The sequence below is a fragment of the Dermochelys coriacea genome, chromosome 12 (assembly GCF_009764565.3).
Source record: "Dermochelys coriacea isolate rDerCor1 chromosome 12, rDerCor1.pri.v4, whole genome shotgun sequence".
Classification (NCBI taxonomy): Eukaryota; Metazoa; Chordata; order Testudines; family Dermochelyidae; genus Dermochelys; species Dermochelys coriacea.
The window spans coordinates 32363987-32386205 of record NC_050079.1 but is presented as its reverse complement, the minus strand read 5'-3'; the positions used below and the strand labels follow the sequence as shown (position 1 = coordinate 32386205).

Genomic DNA, 22219 nt, shown 5'->3' with positions numbered 1-22219 from the left:
TACCAGTTGGAAATAGAACATCATTGGAGAGATAAGGATAACAATGACTTTCCATCCAATGATAAATTACTAGCAGCTGCATTATTTTCCCTCACTTATATATGACTCTCTTTATTGAATTTAGCTTGAGATAAATAAATGATCTGCCAGAAGCCTGGTTAATATTACTTCTCTGGGACCCATTTTAGGCCCAACTAGACTTTTGCTGATAATATCTTTAAGCTTTTCAGTACAGAGAGACATAACATTTGTTTCTGACAAGAACCCTATGTTGCCTTATCTATTTCATTTGAGAGGCCGTCGACCTCAACTTCTTTAGTTAAAATGAGAGCTTTACTGTAGAGACTAAGTTCTTGAACTTGACTCTTCACTTACAATGAGATTATATGTCCTGGTTGTAAATTTGAAGCCACACATGACATACAGCTATTCTTAGCATTTCCTGTTGATCACAAGGTGGTATTGATTGCCCTGCTTTTGAATCCTTTTCCTATTGGTTTGAAGGCAAGATATTCCATTTCTTTTTTCCCTCACAGTAATCTGCAGATTATTCAATGTACATTTATATTTTATTTTTGTTTCTTCCTTTTAGACATGACAGTAATTTTTTAAAGTGTCCCCCGCCCTTCACCGCAAGAAGAAGATAGCTTAACAAACGTATAGACTTGATTAAAAAATTTAAAACCATATGGCAACAAAAACGCAACTCTTCCTACGTATCAGCATGCCAAGGAAGGTCCTTGAGCTCTTGAAATTCTCTTTCTTACCATTAAAAATGTATCTGCTGCATCAGTGCTTTTGATCTTTGCAGACATAGTTGAAGCAGACAAGGGGGGAGGAGCAGAATGGAGGTGTAAGGCTGAGGTGTAATCAATCTTCTTTGCAGCCCTACAGTAACTGTTTGGATACCTTGAATGTTGTATTTTTGTTATTTCTGGGAAGACCTATCTTTGGGTTATAGATTAAAATCAGACAAGTGGAATTTTTCATACCATGAGAATTAGAGAAAATTAAACCTGACAGTTCCTGATAAATCCTCTCATAAATAAATTAGCTGCTGGTGGTAATATAAGTCCAGCCACCATTTGATTCCCATTCTCGAGAATATAGAACAAGTTCTCTGTTTTTTAACTTGTCCTCCTCCTCATTATTATTATTATTTTATTATTATATGCACAACAGTAATTCCTGGAGGTCCCAATGGAGAGTGGGGCCCCACTGTGCTAGACACACAGTAAAATTTATCTCATAGAGCTTACAGTCTAAAGAGACAAGACAGATGAAGATGGGAGAAAGGAAATGTTATCATTCCCTTTTATCTTACAGAAGGGGAACTGAGGCACAAAGAGGTAAAGCAATTTGCTCAAGGCCATGTGGGAAGTCTCTGGCAGAGCTGGGAATTGAACCTACATCTGAGCTTCTGTAAAGTTCCTTATCACAAGACCATCCCGCCTCAGCATTTCTTGGAACACGTGTTATTACACTCCCCCTTTCCCCCCCACGCCCTGGGCAAAAGTGATAAGATAAAATGGAGCAATAGCAGTAAATCTCCACTGTCTGATGCTAAAGCATCTTGCATAGGTTTGTATAAGTGAAGCTATAAACTGTGCACATTAACTCTAAGCTGAAAGACTGCCTGTGTTGAAAAAATAGAGTATTGGCTCTTTGTCTGTGATAGGAATAGTTTTTATCTGTCCTGATCACTTCCCATCACTCCGTAAAATGCAATATGTTGCAAAATGTTCCTTTTTCTTATTTTCGAAAAAGAGTCTTATTCATCCAATCAGAAAACAGAGTAGTCACATGGCATACATATCTTACCATAACTAACCATTTCCCATAGGCTTCAAATGTTCACAACAAATGACTTGACCTTCAGATTAAGACCTTGTGGCTGTAACTATTCAGAGCATAATTTCAAATAATGAGTACATTCACCAACCTAGCAAACAGGAAGATGGCTGATGTTTGTCAAACAAATTATTTGCTGCTGGCTAATAATAATGCATTTTCCATTGATATAGTGCCTCCATTCTGAGGATCTCAGTGCACCCTGCAAATCCTGTGATGATATTCACACACACACACACACACACACACACACACAGAGCCCAAATGAAGAGGTTGCAGGCAGATATCTCTATAGAAGACTTGTGGAGAGTGTGGGGTGGGGTAAGGTGGAACGGAGGGGGAGGACTGCAGCATAGCACCCCAATATTACTGAACCCCAGAGAAAGCTGGAATGGTGGTCTCTGCTGCTCTGCACTTCTTATGGGGTTTTTGAGCCACTGGATCCAGCAGTCCTGTCCCCAGACTTCCTTGCCAAGGCCTCTTTATGGGCTGGCCTATTTGGGACAGGAGAGGAGACAGACTGTTTTTGGGATACACAGAGGGCATGTCGAGCAGCCTATCCTCCCACAGCCATGCCAAAGCAATCCCCCCATGAGGATGAAGTGCAGAAGGTATTGTGTGTGATATGTAACCAATGAATTTCACTCATTAATGAACTGATCCTAATTAGAGCTCTGCAGGTAGGTAAATGCTATTCCCTCCTTTGACAGAGTGGGAAACTGAGGCATAGCGTGATTCAGTGACTTGACCAAGTTCTCACAGAGACACTGTGGCACACCTGGGAATAAAATCTAGATCTTCCCAGCCTTAACCACACGACCATGCTTCCTCCCTATGCAGTAACTGCTGGTTATTCTTTAGGCAGTAAATCCATTTTACCAAACAAACAGTATATATCTATCATCCTGTACTTTGCATACTAACTAAGATTAATAATAATGCATGTGTAGTGAATAAAAATCCTTACTACATGTTAGTATATTGAAGGGAAGTGGTAATAATATTCCTGTGTAAGGACAGTATAACATGGTGCATTATTTGTATGACAGTCTAATGCTGTTCTTATGGCTCTTATTCTGAGTTGCCATTTTGAGTAATATCCATATGCATAACATGCCATCATCAGCAATTCAGCCCACAGTGAGGTGAAGGACTCTTCCATACATTTCCCCTCCACTCTGGTGAAGAAGTTAGCTGTAATTTTGCCACACAGGTCATAATGTGTTGCCAAGGACATACCACTGCAAATCAACTCAGTTTCCCTTACTCCTTTTGAATTTATAGGAGAATATAATCCATGGTGGTTGGATTGTTGACCCCACTACATCTCAGATAAGGTTCTTTCTCTAACATCATCAGAAGTAATACAGCTCAGGCACTGGCATTTGCAAACTTCCATCTCCGTGCCTCAATCTTGACCTGGTGGGACCATATTTAAGGTAATCCAACCTCTCAGCCTATCCTTGGCCACTCTCGTAAGACTACCAAGAGTGCCAGCTGTGTTGGCCATGATGGTGATGTGGACACCTGGCCACAGGAACTGGACCGAGACCAACAGTTCATTTCACATAGCCCACTGAGCAAGTATCACTAAGAATACCTGTGCCCCAGGTGTGATGGGCTCTGTGTCCCAGTACCAATCCCAATAGCTATCTACACTGCTTTGTAAGTGGAGACCCATTCCTGGAATCTACTTACTAAAAATTGCTTGGTTAAAAGAAAATGTTGTCCCTGGGCAATAAATTCCTGAATGAAAATATTTGGCTTGACTTCGTTGTCACATTCCCAATAGCCAAAGTCCCCATTATGCACTCTAGTAACTTTTCCCCCCTTGCATTCATCTAATTGAAACATGACTTCTTGTTCACACTTTCTATTAAGAAAATCCCACCCTGTCTGGCTGCAACCTTGTTTGCCAATTTCTAGGGGGTGGCAAACCTATATATTTGCACTATAAACCATGAAGGAAAAGCCTTATCGGCTGTGGTACGTCATGCTCAGTGGGGCCAGTGCATGCAGTTCAGTAAGAACTACAGTAGAACTTCTTATAAACATACCTGATGTTACTTGCGCTGTGGTAAACTACCAGAAAGACGCAGGTGTTTATATTTACAGACTAAATATTTATCTGAATTAAGTGGTGGCTCAGTGGGTTATTCTAATTAAGCAATATTCTAACATGGCTTGATTCAGCTTGAAATTCCACCTCTGCAAAAAAAGCTTAGATAGACCATGTTTTGAACAGTTACAGTCTTCTATCAGCCTGAATGGTGGTACAGAGATATAAAAACATTTTGATGATGTAAGAGCAAGAAACCCTATTAAGGAAGGCTTTCTTCCCTTGTAACCATTATTGCTGAACAAGTCATTCTGATGATTTACCTAGTGAGTCCTAAGTGTCCTTATAAATGTAACCCCCATCCACCCACCTACCTACACTTTTTTTTTCCTGAGCAGATGGAAGTCTGAAATGGAAGAGAATAAAAACATCATTTGCTGGAGTCCTCAATTAATCACAATCAAGTTTGTGCATGTTATACTCTACAAGGGTAACAACAATGAAAGGCAGGGAGAAAAGGATGCTTTCCCGAGGCAATGATGAAGACACAAAAGCAATAAAGGATCATACTTCACAATAATGTGGAGATAGATGACAGCACTAAATAAAAATGTTCCTTTAAACGTACTGTAAAAATAAAGATGTTTGGATAGATTTATCAGCCCTGCTACAAACTCAAAATCCAGGAGAAACTATGGGCCAAATTCATCCCTTGGGGAACACTGCTGACTCCATCACTTCCTCTAGGGATGATTTTGGCCCAGTATTTTTTCTAATTGTTTAAAAATGACTTCATTTATTAAAGAGCTTTTTTTCCCCTTGTTTTAAATGGGACAGGTAAGTAAATATAACATTAGACAATCCCTTCATTTGACATGAATTATCAGCTATTGTACATCCCTTACCTCTTTTATGACTGAACCATCTATCAATAAATGTATGGAGGGAAAAAATGCTCAGCCTTTGCTGTGCCTGGGATTAGTATGTTACACATCTGATCCCATGAAACAACCATGTTGGGTTTTTTTTATCCAGTTTTTTATAATGGCAAATCCTGTTAGCTGAAAATAATCCCCAACACCCACAAAAATCCTAGCCTGCTAGGCTTCTAAAAATTCAAAAACTAGTGAGATTAATTTCTGGGGTCTAATTCAACCACTCCAATGGGTAGTCTCTAAAGTGCCACAAGTACTCCTTTTCTTTTTATAAAACAATGTGTTTGTAAAATCCATTGCAGGCATATAGCAGGATACTGCTTGCAGAATGCCATTGGGACAATTTTGGCAATGGTATCAAAGCCATTAGTTTTGGATATGTGTTCACTGGATGTTCAGAGCTGTACATTTCCAGTCAATTCATTAAGGGTTTTTTAAATTACAGAAAGCGCTTCATTAATTGCTTTGAAAAAGGAGAAGCAGCAAATATTGGACCCTGTAAGTGCATTGAGCATAGAACTCCCATTGATTTCAATGAGAGTGCTGCACTAGGGGCCTGACCCAAAATGGTTGACTTCAATGGGTTTTGGATTAAGCCCGGGGAGTGCCTGCATGATCCAACTCTTGGTAATTGCTAAATAATGCCACACTTGATTAATCCAGTTTTTTAATAGAAAGCAAAATCATTGGGTGCAGTTTTGAAGTTGAACCATACATACCAGCCTCGCAAATTTTTGCCTGCTCACCACATTAGTTTTTTAATGGTCAGGTACAATGTTTTTAGCATGTTGCAGAGTAGCAGCCGTGTTAGTCTGTATTCGCAAAAAGAAAAGGAGTACTTGTGGCACCTTAGAGACTAACAAATTTATTAGAGCATAAGCTTTCGTGAGCTACAGCTCAATTTGTTAGTCTCTAAGGTGCCACAAGTACTCCTTTTCTTTTAGCATGTTGGTTATCATCAATCATTGTTGTAAAAAAGAAGTCAAGGATATTTTGGGGAAATGAATAATATAATACTTATCTGCCTTGTAGGGTGCTGTGAGGTTTACTTCATTCCTGCTATTAAAGTAGTTTGAGATCATTGCTATACAAGTATAAAGTTCTGTGATAAGGTGAGGTGGTGTAATATCTTAATTATGCATTTGTATTTGCTATTTTTACCATGCTAGCTGGAGCCCCACTAGTGCAAATCTGTCTATTTGGGCCGGGAGAGTAAACCGTACCCTATAGGGCATTAGAAAACTCCAGTCTGATGTGCACATTCTCATTTTCTTCAATATGTCTTTCCAAGCTCAACATGAGTCAAGTATTCTTGCTTTACCCTCATTCCTGCACCAACCCAAGATGCCAGAGATGGAGTATTTCAATGGATTGGGCTAAAACACAGCACCAGTAAAACAATTTGGGGGGGGGGGCAGAGGAGATTCTGAGTAGTGTTTACACCAATAACTGTAATGGTAAAAAGCAAGTGTCTTGTGCCCTCCTTGCAATCAGCACAACCCACATGATCCCTGATCAACAACAAATTGATTTATTTAAATAAAAATAATGATCTTCCTCTGCCCTCTGCCCCGAGTCCTAACTCTGGAATCCCATGCAACTCTAATCAGCACATTTATATACTGATTTTCCTTTGCCCTCCCTTCTCCCAGCCAAGAATCCCTCCTTGATCCCTGAGTAATAAGAAAATGATTTGTGCAAACAAAAATAATTACCTTTCTTTGCTCTCCACCCTCCTGTCTGCATAATCTCACTAGCTGCATGTTTAACAAATTGATTTATTTAAATAAAACAGATGGTGATCTCCTTTTAACCTCTGCAGTATATCTCTCCTGAAAATTCATATCACAAATTCTCATATTGCAAAAAGGACAATTTTTTTAAAAAAGACGCTATACCTCCCCATCTGACCTACCCATGAGAAACCTTGCTTTCTCTCACTGAGCCCAACTAACTAAGAAACCTTCTAAACCTGGGAAGTTCTGTCAATGGGGAACAGACCTAGGCCATTCCAAAAAATGAGTAAAGTAAATCACATGTACCTTTATCCCAATGCTCTGTGCCAATCACAGCTGTTAAATCAACAGAATAGCTCTTTTGTATGAAGGATCCATACAAAGGAGATGCTTGCGTTTCTAACACACTGTAGCCACCATGTGTGTTTTTCCAGTAGGAAGTTCCAAAGCAGTAACAACCCCAACTCTAAACCCAGTGGACAGCTTTCCACAGTGTCCTTAATTAGTGTGCAGGTGTGCAATTAAGGTGCGCTCTCATGCCTCACATAAAACACTAACTTAGTGTCACCTAATACCAGCATGCTCAGTGAGAAATGCCAGCAGCAGATACCACTCTGCCATGTGCAAGCCTGTCAACTTATTCATCAGAATTCAAAAATCTGTCAGACACCCCATTAGGACCCGATCCTGTTGTCAATGAAGCCATTTGTAAAACTTCCATTGGCAATGGGGGTAGAATCTGGCCTAATAGCAGTTTATCAGTTTGTCCTTGGAAAGGGGAGGGCAGTAGAGTAAGGTAAGTGATAGCATAAGGCTCACGTTATTTAGATCAGTGTTTCTCAACCAGCGGGTTGCAACCTCTGTGGGGTGGAGGGTGGGAGGAGAGGGGTAATCACAAAAGTCAATCAGGAGATCACGCAGAGAAAAATCTTGCTCCCCCACTCCCCACACACCCTTACCCTTCAAGGTCATGCAGTCTCTGTCAACCTCTTGAAACACTAACATAAATAAATGATGTAGGCTTTGTTGATATTGATACATTTTTTTACTCTTAATTTTATATGTAAAGGGGTCATGAAGTGTTTGAATAAAGGATCACCGAGCTGAAAAGATTGAGAAGTACCAGCATTCTTCTGTTCTGACAGAAGCCTTATAATTATATAGTTGGTTTTTACACCAGAACTTACTTGGACATATGCACTTAGAGTTAGACATCTCCCAATCTGCGTTTGTTAATTCAGTCTGCACAGAGTTTTGAGGTCTGATCCAGTTCTGTTTTATATTCACGTCAGTAGAGTTATTCCTGGTTTTGCAAAGGATAACGTGAAACCAGAATCAGGCTCTAAATGGGTGCAAAAAAGAAGAGACAACGAAAATTCTCCTTTAATAACTTGTACATACAATTGCAGCTGCAAAGTTAGAGGCTACTTTTGAAAATATGGCCCTGAAACTTGGATAGCCTGAGAGGACACTTTGAGCAAGTTTTCCTTTTACAGAGGTGTCAGGATTAGCAGAACATGGCAATGGTGATGGCAACAGGATTAAGCAGCAACCCTAATGGTATTGAACAGTGAGCAGAAAGCTACTTTGCATAGCATGTTTGACGGCAGGTGAGCCTTGCTGAGTTCTTACAGTAAGCAAATGCAGGTGCGTATTTCCTTTCCATGGTCATCCTTGCATGCCTTTCACATCATTTTACACTCTCAGGACCCAGTGATGTACTTACAGTATGAAGGTTAAGACTTTCATTTTTTAGATCATTAGTGGATACAGACAACCAAATCAGTTAGTAACATGGAAAGAAGGCAGGAAATTAGGAGACAGAAAATGTACTTTAGTGCAATACAAAGAAGCATTGAACAGTATCATATATATCCTCAACTACTTTAATTGCCTCTAAGTTTTCATCATTGTACTTCTATAAATGAATATGACTGTCATCCAAAAAGTCTGTTGGGCATTAAAAGGCATTTAAAATATCTGTGGTTTGGTGATTCTCTCCCTGAGTCCAGGTCCCAATATTATCAGTATGAAATGAAACTATATAGTTATGTCTTGCTTCATTAAAATGATTAATTTTTTTTTGTTCAGATGCAAAGGTTAATTGCAGTCTGTTGGAATGACAGAAACAATGCATCATCCATGACCAAATGGGATTTTAAATTGCCAGGAAAACTTCTCCTTTAAATCTGATGGAGCTCAGATCTCTCTTCATATAGCTTCATTTTCTATATATTTTTGCAAGGCTGACTATGTGCTAGTAGGGGCTGAACCTGAAATGTTCAAGGTTTCAGTTCACATCAGCACTCCCAAGCCTGCATCCTTATCCAAAGCTTGTGCAAACTTGTTGGGACTAGAAATTGCCCAGAAAATATTGCAAGAACAGTCTGTTGTGCTCCTTCTTGGTTCCAGAATGGTGAGAAATAGCAGTTATTTCATATTTCCCCTTCTGTTCGTTGCTGAAACCAGAAGGCAGAAAGGAAGAAAAGAAATAAGCAAAGTGACAAAGGTTGGGGTCAGTTCTTGTTTTAGCTAAGTAGGTTTGCCTAGACTGATCCTGAGAACTATTATAGATCTCAAGTAACATGGGTATAAATACAAAGAAGCTGTATGTCAAGGTATTGTTATTGCATGTAAAAGTTATTGACAAAGAATTCTAGCAGTAAGAAGATAATAAATCACATGATAAATTATAGAGTCTGCAGTCAATAGTTGTTTAATATGATGCAAATTTTAAGTGAAATTTAGAGCATACAACCGTTCCATGTGTAGCCACTTCCTCCTGCTAGGTGAATTAAACATGCAACCAGAGAACATAGCAATGAATTATATTCAACCTCAGAAATGCTTTAGAATGTCTTCAAGAGTGTCTGCCTGCTCCAGTGATGGATTATAACTTAGCATGAGATCCCACAGGCACAGCAAGGTATTTATGTAGCCTTCTGATTGCCCAGACAGTTGGAACAAATGTTTAGTCAGTGCTAACAGAAATCAGAGCATTGCTGGTCCTCCCCCCGCCCCCCCACTTCCCAGTTGCTGGAGTATTATAAACTGCCAAAGCAACAATTGCTGGAAAATAATTTCCAAAACTACTTACAGTGACCGTTACTGACAATGGATAAAAGAACAAGAAGTACTTGTGGCACCTTAGAGACTAACAAATTTATTTGGGCATAAGCTTTCATGGACTAAACACACTTCATCAGATTTCAACTATTTCCATCCCACTATCAACCTCAGCCTGGATCAGTCCACACAAGAGATCCACTTCCTGGACTCTACAGTGCTAATGAGTGATGGTCACATGAATACCACCCCATACCGGAAACCTACTGACCGCTGTACTTATCTACATGCCTCCAGCTTTCATCCACACCACATCACGTGATCCATTGTCTACCGATAAATACAACCGCATTTCCTCCAATCCCTCAGACAGAGACAAATACCTACAAGATCTCTATCAAGCATTCTTAAAACTACAGTACCCACCTGCTGAAGTGAAGAAACAGATTGACAGAGCCAGAAGAGTACCCAGAAGTCACCTACTAAGGGCAAGTCCAACAAAGAAAGTAACAGAACACCAGTAGCCATCACCTTCAGCCCATAACTAAAACCTCTCCAGTGCATTATCAAGGATCTACAACCTATCCTGAAGGATGATTCCTCATTCTCACAGAGCTTGGGAGACAAGCCCGTCGTCGCTTACAGACAGCCCCCCAACTTAAAGGAAATACCAGCAACCACACACCACACAACAAAAACACTAACCCAGGAACCTATCCTTGCAACAAAGCCCATTGTGGTTGCTGGTCCACATATCTGTTCAAGGGACACCATCATAGGACCTAATCACATCAGCCATACCATCGGGGCTAGTTCACATGCACATCTACCAATGTGATCTATGCAATCATGTGTCAGCAATGCCCCTCTGCCATGTACATTGGCCAAACCAGACAGTCTCTGCACAAAGGAATAAATGGACACAAATCAGGCATCAAGAATTATAACATTCAAAAATCAGTCAGAGAACACTTCAGCCTCCCTGGACACTCAATTTCAGACCTAAAAGTCGCAATTCTTCAACAAAAAACTTCAAAAACAGACTCCAACAAGAAACTGCAGACCTGGAATTAATTTGCAGACTGGACACCATTAAATTAGGCTTGAATAAAGACTGGGAGTGGATGAATCATTACACAAACTAAAAACTATTTCCCCATGCTAATTTTTCCCCTGCTGTTACTCACAACTTCTTGACAACTGTTTGAAATGGGCCATCTTGATTGTCACTACAAAAGTTTTTTTTCTCCTGCTGATAATAGCCCATCTTAATTGATTACTCTCCTTAGAGTTGGTATGGCAACTCCCATTTTTACATGTTCTCTGTGTATATATATATCTTCCTACTGTATTTTCCACTGCATGCATCTGATGGAATGGGTTTAGCCCATGAAAGCTTATGCCCAAATAAATTTGTTAGTCTCTAAGGTGCCACAAGTACTTCTTTTTCTTTTTGTTGATACAGACTAACACAGCTACCACTCTGAAACCTGACAACGGATAGTTATTCCACAAGTATTCCCATTGACTTAAATGGAACCATTGGTAGAGCAAAGTTCTATTCAATGTAGTAAAGGTATCACAATCTGGCCCAGTGTTTGAAAGGTAGGAACAACTAATTTACTGCTCTGTTTTGCAATGAGTGTACAGTTCAAAACAGATGTCCCCCAAAAGTTTCAGTAATGTCACAGAATGTTAATGGAGCAGGAGAGAGACTGGCTGCCTTGCAGGAATTCAGGTAAGCATACTTGTCAGGTATCATCCATGTAGATTCATAGATTCATAGATACTAAGGTCAGAAGGGACCATTCTGATCATCTAGTCCGACTCCTGCACAGCTCAGGCCACAGAATCTCACCCACCCACTCCTACGAAAAACCTCACCTATGTCTGAGCTATTGAAGTCCTCAAATCGTGGTTTAAAGACTTCAAGGAGCTTAGAAGCCTCCCTCAAGTGACCCGTGCCCCATGCTACAGAGGAAGGCGAAAAACCTCCAGGCCTCTCCAATCTGCCCTGGAGGAAAATTCCTTCCTGACCCCAAATATGGCAATCAGCTAAACCCTGAGCATATGGGCAAGATTCACCAGCTAGATACTACAGAAAATTCTTTCCTGGGTAACTCAGATCCCATCCATCTAATATCCCATCTCAGGGGATTAGTCTTATTTACCCTGAATATTTAAAGATCAATTACTTACCAAAATCACATTATCCCATCATACCATCTCCTCCATAAACTTATCGAGTAGAGTCTTAAAACCAGATAGATCTTTTGCCCCCACTGCTTCCCTTGGAAGGCTATTCCAAAACTTCACTCCTCTGATGGTTAGAAACCTTCGTCTAATTTCTAGTCTAAACTTCCTGGTGGCCAGTTTATACACATTTGTTCTTGTGTCCACATTGGTACTGAGCTTAAATAATTCCTCTCCCTCTCCTGTATTTATCCCTCTGATATATTTATAGAGAGCAATCGTATCTCCCCTCAACCTTCTTTTAGTTAGGCTAAACAAGCCAAGCTCCTTAAGTCTCCTTTCATAAGACAAGTTTTCCATTCCTCGTACACATACATACACATGTAGACTGTGTGCCTTGAGTTTGGCTTTGAGCTTCATGTTTGAACTAACCCACAGTCTCAACAAGGAAAGCAAATACTGAGCTTCACATCAGATGCCGAGAACGTCAGATGATGTTGATTTAAACCAAACATTAATCTGCCCAGATTTGCTTGGCACTGAGCCAAAATTCACTCAACAGGTTGGTGAACCCTAGCAAATCCTTCTAAGAATCTGCTTTGTGTTTTGAGTTTGTACTGTGATCTGAAATCAGCTGAGTTTCATGTGGGTTTGATGTGCAGGTTTTGGAAGGCTTAAGGGGACAAATCCAGGGAAATACTGATATTATTGTATTTGCACGAAAGATTGAGGTAGCTGTACATTGTCCCTCTTGGCACTCCTGGATGCCAAAACTGGACAATGATGTTGATACTCTCAGTATGATTTTAAAGAAAACAAGCACAGTAAACTGGCTTCTTGTATTCTTGTTTCAGGAGAAGGCATTGTTTGAGCTCTAGGAGATGCTGTAGCGTTGCATCATAAATAAGAGCATCACTGAGCTCAAAAGCATCATGCCCCTCTTTCCTGGCTTCTTATGATTGTTTCTAAACCTGTACTGCATGGAGAAGTTGTGGGGTTGTAAAATGTTCGGGTATGTCCAAAGGTATATCAGCACCTTCCATATTAATTGGTTTCAGATAATTATGTATTGCTCGAAAGTTAATAGCCTTTCAGAACAGGACTATGTTTTACTCATGTGGGTGGGCAACTTATGTTATGACTGGGTCCCTCATGACATCTGCATTCATAATATAGATGGGACTGGAGAGTCTGCATAGCTAAATGTAAAATGTTTGGATGTTTTCAATGACAGCCTTACTGTCACAAATATAGGGCATTCCTTGATCCTGATCAGGTTGGAAAAACCATGAGAAGTGACATTTTCTATCAGTTCCATTTCCAACCCTGGCTGGAATCTGGAAGAGTATGTGATGAAATGCAGATGTGAGAAAATGGGGAGGGGGGGGAGAATAATTAATTAGAAAATTAAGAATTTCAAAGTGTTTGGGAACATTTCTAGAAATGGGCAAAAAGGTGAATATTTGGGGGGGGGAGCAGACAGAAACTAATTATATTTTCTACACCAAGGAGGAAGCTTAAAGGCTTAATTAGGCTCAATAGAGTAGTAACTGGGTGAAATGTAATTCCTTGTAATATACAGGAGGTCAGATTAGAAGATCTAATTGTCCCTTCTGACCTTAAACTCTATGAATGTTACACAAAAGAACTAAAATTCATGGTTCCTAAATATAATAGGTAAGAACAAATGTAACTCTTTGAGTGTCCTCTAATATCCCCAAGGTTCTACTCCTTCCAGCCAGATGAGCAGATTGTAGTAAAGCAGCAAATTGAATTGTCCTGTCAGTCAGTTCAAAAGTACAGTAAAAGAGAAAAGCACTTTTGTTAATAATAGGCTGAAGCTGACATCTTTGTTCCTCTATTAAACAGTTGTGTTTGCACCTGCTTGTATCACTTCATTTTTCCACTAAGGTTGTCTAACTTATTTAACTTGACAGACTGAGCACCCCTCAGAGGTCTTTGAGATTCCAACCAACATTGGAAGTGACAGCCCAGATAACATAGGTAATCATATAGGACCTTGTGGGACTGCACTGACTACTTTTTAATTGATATTTCCAAGTTTCTCTAATACATTTATTTCTTAATTATATACGCAATGTCATACATGGTAGCTAATGATTACTACTAATTTAAGTTTGCAGGCTAGGAGGGAGTAATGAGCTATAATATTCCTCACATTAGTCTCTGGGTCTGAAAAACCCATTTCCCTCATTGAAATCATGATTATTTTTAAAATTAAGATTTTCTAACAAAGCAAAAAGAAAAAAAGGTGCACATTAAATCCACTTCTTCCCAAATAAAAGAAGGCTTTATGAAGTTAAGGTACTAAATTAGGTAAGTGTTTTTAATTAGCTGATCATTTCAGAAAGCTCATAAAACATTTAAATAACTCTGAAGTTATGTATATTTAAGCAGTTTAATGGAGAATTAAAGTCTTAAGTGGTAAATTTGAAATGTAAATACAAAAGTCTATAGAGGAATGTTAATTGCTTTTTCTAAGTTTCCCACCTGGACTGATATGTTATAACTCCCAATACATTTTGTATTTATAATAATAATGGGTTGGATTAGGCCCAGATAATTCCTTTAGGTGTTTAACTTCACAATTCTGCAACAAACATGGAAGTTACTTCCAAAAATAATAAGTAGAATATAAATATTCTAGAATAATATATTTCTGGTTTAAACTCTCAGAATCCAGGGAATTTAGGGACAAATTCACCACAGGAACTCTGCCAAAACCCACTGAAGTCAATAGATACCCATTGGTGCCTTCTTTCAAATCCCTTGATTTCAACATCTAACTGCCTTTTAGCACCATCAAACTGACTTGCACAGGCAGAAAAATTTACCCACTGGAAAATACCATTGAACGTATGTAAGGAAATATCATGCCAAGAGATGGGATTAGCACCCAGATGAATTCTCATTTGCCTATAGGAAATTTGGGAATTTTTTGCTTTTCTTCTGACTTCACTGGATTAAATTAAAACCTTATTTGAGAGTTTAGTACCTCTATAATGCTTGAAGCTAATTAAAAAAAAAGATATAATAGCTGGGTTTAAAAAGGATGATTTGTGTATATAAACTGATCACTCAGTGTTAAACTTTGGATAGCGAGGAAGAATCCACAGGAAGAGGGGAAGTGGAGAGTAGTCTGTAGGTGACCTTACAGAGCTTTCCTGGAACCATTCCCGTTGCTAGGCATTGTTTGAGGGGGCCATGGAATTGGGAGACTGTGTCCCTTCCAGTCAGTGGATCTGCAGATAAGGAGTTCCCTCCTGCCTTCCGTACAGAGATGGGAACCTCCCTGTATGGACAACTACTGTGCTACTAGGCTCCAATAGGAATGGTGCTGCTATTGTCTGGGTGCCTATGTGGCCAGGTGATAGCAACCAAGAGGTAAAACCTGAAGGGCGGGTAATGTAGCTCATAACGGTGTGATGTTCCAGTGGATTTCCAAAATGAACCCTGGGGGATGGTGTCATGGAGAGTAGCTCCTCCCATGTTTTACATCCTTCTGCACTTTCGCTGACACCATAATTCTCTAAAAAGAAAAGGAGTACTTGTGGCACCTTAGAGACTAACAAATTTATTAGAGCATAAGCTTTCGTGAGCTACAGCTCACTTCATCGGATACATTTGGTGGCATAATTCTCTGTTCAGTCTGAGCTTCAGCAGAGCTCCACCAATGCTTGGAAAGGAGAAGGAGAATGGGGATTTCCGGTAGTCCTGCCGTCTCCTTGTGTGCAGGCATAGGCAGATCAATACATGTAAGATTCCCATTATACACAGATCCCAGGAGGGATGATCTGGGCCCATATATTTGCCTTCTCTGTGCCTTTATTTCCTCAGCAGTGGAATGGGGATAGTAGCACTCTCTTATCTCCTGGGGTGCTAGAAGGGTTGATTATTTTTGAAGACTTTTGGGATTCTCAGATGCAGTGTGCCTTAGTAGTGAGATGTGTTATTATAAGGATAAAGAATAATTTTGCTGCCTCACATTAATGGTTAATATCTGCACCACAAAACCTGCTTGATCACATAAAGATTCTACTAAGCATTTAATCCTAATCTACAGGCTGATGCATATTCATTTTATTTAGAATATTAATTTAGTCCTCAAAGGTTAATCCCTCTCAGGTTTGTAATTAGATATAGCAGTGTCTTGACATCTCTGAGCTCACGCACGTTGGAATGGGTTTTCCTAGTGGTCAGGTCTGTAACTGTAACCCATTTTCAAATTCAGCCAGCAGTCATAGAATGCAACTTGGCATGCTAGAAGCCCTGGCAAGTTCAAAGACTTTGCATCTAAGTAGAAAAAAGGAAATACAAATAGATGAACAAACCATAGAATGAGTTCTAAAATTCTGGTTTCATTCATCCACTGGCAGGTTTACTCATCTTCGTTAAATGTCAGAGGAAAATTGGAGCACCCCAGACTAAGCATCTTTGTGTAACTTTTAAATATAAAAACATCAGAGTTTAAAATTGTATTCACTAGTAGGAATGCTGCCATGTGCTGTTTCAGTATTTTTGTTTATTGTGATATAGAAATATCTGATTTTCCAATCTGTAAACTAACTATGGATGTCCTGCTTGAGACCTGGGGCCTGATTTTCAAAGGTGCTCAAACCATAGCTCCTGTCCACTGGATCCATCCCCTTTAGAGGAAGGGGCATCAAAAAGAACAGTGGCCTGTGTGTGCTCTGCGGCTCTGCAAATCAGGCCCTAAGTGTCTCAGATCTGGCCCCAAATTCAGAGGTCACTTTAGAAAATTTCATCTTTATGTGAAATGATGATAATATTCATCTCAAAGATATACTATGATGCTTCATTAATTAATGGCTCAGTCATTACACTAATTGAATCTATTTCCCCATGTTAACTATCCTCACACCTTCGTGTCAACGGTCTGAAATGGGCCATCTTGATTATCACTTCCTGCTGATAATAGCTCCTCTTAATTAATTAGCCTCTTGCAGTTGGTATGGGTACTTCCACCTTTTTATGTTCTCTGTATGTATAAATATCTTCTTACTATATGTTCCATTCTATGCATCCGATGAAGTAGGCTGTAGCCCACGAAAGCTTATGCTCAAATAAATTTGTTAGTCTCTAAGGTGTCACAAGTTCTCCTGTTCTTTTTGCTGATACAGACTAACATGGCTGCTACTCTGAAACCTGTCATTAATGAATGGTTATAAAGCATTTTGAGATCCTCAGACGGATGGTGTAACCTAAGTGCAAGGTATCTGTATTATTGTCTCAGCCTTTGAAGCGGGAAAGAACAGTTGGTTCATCATTGTTCTGTTCTCAACCTCTCCCTGCTGAATGGTGATGAAAGCAATAAGATATGAAAGGGTGTGTATTGAACTAAGGGCATTGTTTTACCTCTGATGTATCATTAGATATAAGGCTGCTTTTAGCTGTAAACACACAAGGGATGAGGAGAACCATGCGGACATGCATTGTGTCATGTTTTAATGCACTTACTGAATGGCTCTATGCAAATATCACCAGGAAGGCTGAGATTTCCAAAGGTGCCTATGGGAGTTAGGCAGCCAACGCATACTGGCTTTGGGTAGGAGTTCAATGTCTAACTACCATAGATGCCCTGGAAAATTGCAGCCTGAAACATTAAATCATTCAATGAGTTGTAATAAAAAATAGTGTTCTTATTCCAATTGAAATTGCTCCGTACTTTAAATTATCTATTAAAAATAAAGAATTATAAATAAAGTATAACATGATTGTAGAGTTCCCATTTGTAGGGCAGCCTATAATTAGGCTCTACGGTATTGGCGGGGGTAAACTTGTGCCTCACTGGTAAGAATTATTTTTCCCCAATCTTCAGGTGTGGGAGCACAAATAAAATTTGGTGGCATGGAGATGTTCTAGCTCCTTTGCCAAATGTTTGTCCACAATGCAGGCCATGACCTTTTATATTTTAAGTTGAAATGGCTTTGAAATGGAATCTTATCTATGGAGGATGTGCATGTGGAATAACTTCCATAGTGTTTCAGGACACAATAGAGGGGTAAATTCTGTCCCCATTCACCCAGATTTGAACCAGAATAACTCCACTGGCTTCAGGAAGGGTACTCTGGATTTACACCAGAGTAACTGAGAGCAGAATTTGGCCCACAATACATGTAATTCCTCCTAAATTATATTAAGCTTCCATACTTTTCTGAGTGCTGCAGTAGATTATTATGACTCCAACAGATGGTTCCACTGAGTAAGTAATATGCATTTTTAAAAACTGGGTGAATGCCTATTTACTTTATATAGTTGTCTGTAAAAGCTCTGAAGGCCTCATGTAGTCCATTAAGTAAACAACTAGAAATAAAACACACACTCAAAATTCTTTAAATATGCATTATCCCATTAAATTATAATGGTTGGAAGGAGCTGTGGTGTTTGGGAAAAATTATACATGTTTCTTAACAACTGTCCAAATACATATTTACACATACTTACAAATGTACACAAACCCATCTCAATATGAACAAAAAAGCGTTATTATGCATTCCTCTAATGTAGTATTTTTAGTAGCTTCATCACTATAAGTAGCCAAAAGCCACAAAAAACATCAGGAGAAATGCTGGCTGGCTTTGAACCTACAGGTCTGGGGTCCTTAAAGACATAAATTATGTCCCTCTGACTCACATATGAAACAAATGATCTCAGGTGGCTTCAGGGGTAGTGGCAAAACCCTGGAGGTGGAGCTAGCTCATTAGCAGGATTTGTCCATCTGGTGACCGAGACTGGAACCATGACCCCCATCGGCTTGCATAGTAAGTAGCTCTACCAGATGAGACAAAAAGGGCCCTGCTCTGGCCAAGAACTTTGTTAGCTGGAACTTGGGCTTTGAATACATTCACTCTCATTGTTGGACTTGCTCTTTGTAAATACATGATTAGTTACATCAAAACACGTTAGGGTTTTTGGCGACTTAGAATTTGCTGAGTCCCTAAGGGCTTTCTCTGGTTTCAGATTTTGTGTATGGATGTAAATATTTGTATGTTACTAGAAAGACAGATTTTCCTTTAGCTTGGAAGCTTTTCAGAACAGGGACCTGGCTTTCCTGCATGCCCATGTTGTTATAAAACACTAACCCGTTTAGAATCATTTTAAAGAAGATAATAGTTCAAACAAGACCAGACTGGTGGTGTATCTCCTTGGCTGAAGGTGTACCTTGTCTGTGGAACTGCCAAGTTGAGAGGATCTGGCAGTCTCTGTCTGTCTTGTCTTTAGTTCATGTTGTACATGTCGGTCTGTCTACGGGGGTGGGTGGGAATTTGTATGTAGGCTGTTCAGCTGCTTTCTCCATCATCCCTTAAAGCGGAATAATGCACTGGCCAACCAACACTTGGGCTCTGTACTGCTGCCAAGAATAAGGGCGTAAGAGAATACTCCCCTTGATTATAAAGTTCTGGAATCAGGTTCTCTCTTGTTGATACAGATTATTTGGTTAATGTTGCACCTCCCTGCTCTATCCTGGCCCAGGGAGGAGTTGTGCTGAAGAATGCTGGGATTCACTGAGAAGGGGGAAGAAAGCAGTAGTGCAAGCTCTCCCTTTGGGTTTCTGCAGAAGAAGGTTATATTTTTGTTCTGCAAGGTGCTCGATGGGACTGATCCATTGCTCACTGATATCAATGGAAAGATTCTCATTGCCAGTAGATCAGACCCCACAGGAGCTTAACCAATACAAACCACATGGGGCACTCACCTCAGCCAGCAGAACACACTATTGGCCTGTGCTGGCCAAGTGATGTTTCCCTACCATCATTGCAAACCTTTCTCTGGGTCCCCTTCTGCCTATAGAGCTCCTTCATCAGAGTCTATGCCGGGAATCAGTGTGGTCCTTAGGATGCCTCTATTTTTGGTCAGTTATCGGAAGCCCATGCTAGAAGCATGTTTCTATTAACTGATTACAAAGTTGTTTCTCTTTGCTGGTCTATTCTTTTATTCCAAAATTGGCAACTGATAGGTGAAAATATGTGACTGTTTATAATTACAAAATGCTGTGCATTTCTGTCTTGTGACCCATAGCGTTTAGTTGGTATCAGACATTTGGTTCATTCTTGACATAATTCAGTTTCATGACACATTTTGGTGTAATATTAACTATGTTAATATTCATTACTGTGTTGATTACCATGGGATCATATACTTGTGCGTGCCTCCAAATTGATATTCAAGTGCACACCCGGGCATACAAAAAGCTGCAATTGATTTCCTCTGACGTTTTTACCCAGCTTTAAATAGCATCAGTATACATTTATTTTTTCCCAGCAGATTCCTTATTTGAGTGGGTTTGAACTCCAACATAAGCTTCATTGCAAGAGGATTCATTCTTACAAATGGGATTCACACTGTTTCCAGTACGGCTTCAAGTATTTCCTGTACTTACAACCAAAGTCTAAATACAAATCTGCCTCCCTAATTTTACTTTAATTTCCTAGTTTGCATCTGCCATCTCATCAGAGCAATCTGGCTTTGCAGTGCACTGAGGAAACTGTCTAACGTTACCAGTGGTTTGGATTTTTCACTTGATATATAGCAACCTGCTACTCGCTGGATTATGGCTCTGTAAGAACCCATGAACTTTGCAGCAGATGACAGCCTGTTAGATTGTTTTGCAAGAGAAAGCATTACTAGAAATATCAAATGTGTGGGGTGCAAGAGAGGTCTCATCTTAAAAGCTGGCTTTCGCCTGGCTAACACGGTGGAGCCCTTTCAGCTCAATCCTGTGAGGTGCTGAGCATCCTCAACTACAAAGGCCTGATGCAAAGCCTACTGATGTCAATGGGAGTCTTTCCATTGACTCAGTGGGCTCTGCGGATCAGTGAATCAGCCTCCTAATGATTTCATTCTGAATTTAGGGTACACCTCACAGGAGTGCTCAGGGGCAAACTTTCTGGGGCAAACTCTTTATGAATAGCCACGTATTGATACAAAACTTATCTAGGTCCATGTAGCTCTTTGTCTTCTGAGGACGTGGGGGTCCTGCTAGATTCTAGATGTCCTGTACAGTACTGGATTCTTTTCTCTAATTCAAATGAGGATGAAAGAGGCTGCAAAGGCTTTTCCCCTCCCCTGCATTTGATTCTCATTGTGTGGGACTAGCATCCAGTGTCAATGGAAGGAAGAGGAATAGTGTTCTGTTAAGCTACTAGGTTAGTGTTTTTCAACTACTGGGTCAAAAGTTGTGTGTGTGTGTGTGTGTGTGTGTGTGCGCGTGTGCACAGTGCAGTCAGGATGTTGAAAATTTTATTTTATTGTAAGGCAAAGAACATTTTGCTTGCCTACTCCCAGCACACCTGTACCTTTCAAGGTCAAATATTTTCCATCAACCTCTCAACACACAGATGAATGCTATAGGCTTTGCATTGTTATCATTGATCCTTAAAAAAACTCACACCTCTTATAGTACACATAGGGGTGGGTGAATGTTTTTTACTTTGAATAAGGGGTTGCCAACCTGAAAAGGCTGACAAACATTGCTCTAGACTTTGACTCAATAGGTGTGGGCTGATTCTCACTCCTGCCACAGACTTTCTGTGCGGCCTTGAAAAAGTCACTTAACTTCTCTGTTCAGTTTCCCATCTGTAAAACAGATAATAGGACTTCCTTTGGCCAAAGCTATTTCTTTCTTGTCTACTTACTATGCAAACTTTTCAGGGCACAGGCAGACTCTTAGCCAGTGAACATTTTATCTGGATAACTATCAGCGAAAGACTGGTTCACTGTGGTATATCATAGATTTCTACAACTGCATTTAGGACTGATGATAGAATAATTGTTTTCCATCAAGCAAACCAAAAAAGAATTCATAATAAAATTTTACAAGTTAGCTGCCACCAAGAATAAACTAAAGAGCACTATATGAAATGAATTGGGTACTTTAACTGAATCTTCTCTCAGGACAATAACTCTAATGTAAAGCCAAGGTCTGAGGAGGTCGCCTGCAGAAAACCCTCATGGGGCATTTCAGAGGAGAAAGAAAATATTCTCCTTCCTGTCAAGTTCACTTCATGTCCTAATATGTCTGAGGATGTGCATTGAAAACATAATACACAGCCACCATTATGGATCAAGGTTTAGATAACAGGGGCCATTAAGAAATCTCCAAGGATGAGAAACTTAACCCTATATGAACTTTAAAGAGAATATGTAGCTACTAATGCAAGGAATAAGTCAGGCTGATTTTAATTGTGACTGAACTAAAATGTCACTTACCATTACAGTCAATTTTGTAATTTTTTTTTAAATACTATAATATTCCTTTTTAAATGTACATGAATGCTCTATCTAGCTCCGTTGGACATAATCTGTTGTGATTTCATCTTTTCCAATAAATATGCTAG

At 39.7% G+C, this 22219-nt stretch overlaps 1 long non-coding RNA gene across 1 annotated transcript in view; it reads left to right on the top strand.

Annotated features, from left to right (window-relative positions):
* LOC122456343 overlaps positions 1–1301 on the top strand; it is a 220883-nt gene extending 219582 nt beyond the window's left edge. Inside the window, exon 4 of the long non-coding RNA XR_006275214.1 lies at positions 593–1301. This is a non-coding gene — a long non-coding RNA (uncharacterized LOC122456343). The remainder of the gene's footprint in view (positions 1–592) is intronic.
* Positions 1302–22219: the final 20918 nt, after the last annotated feature.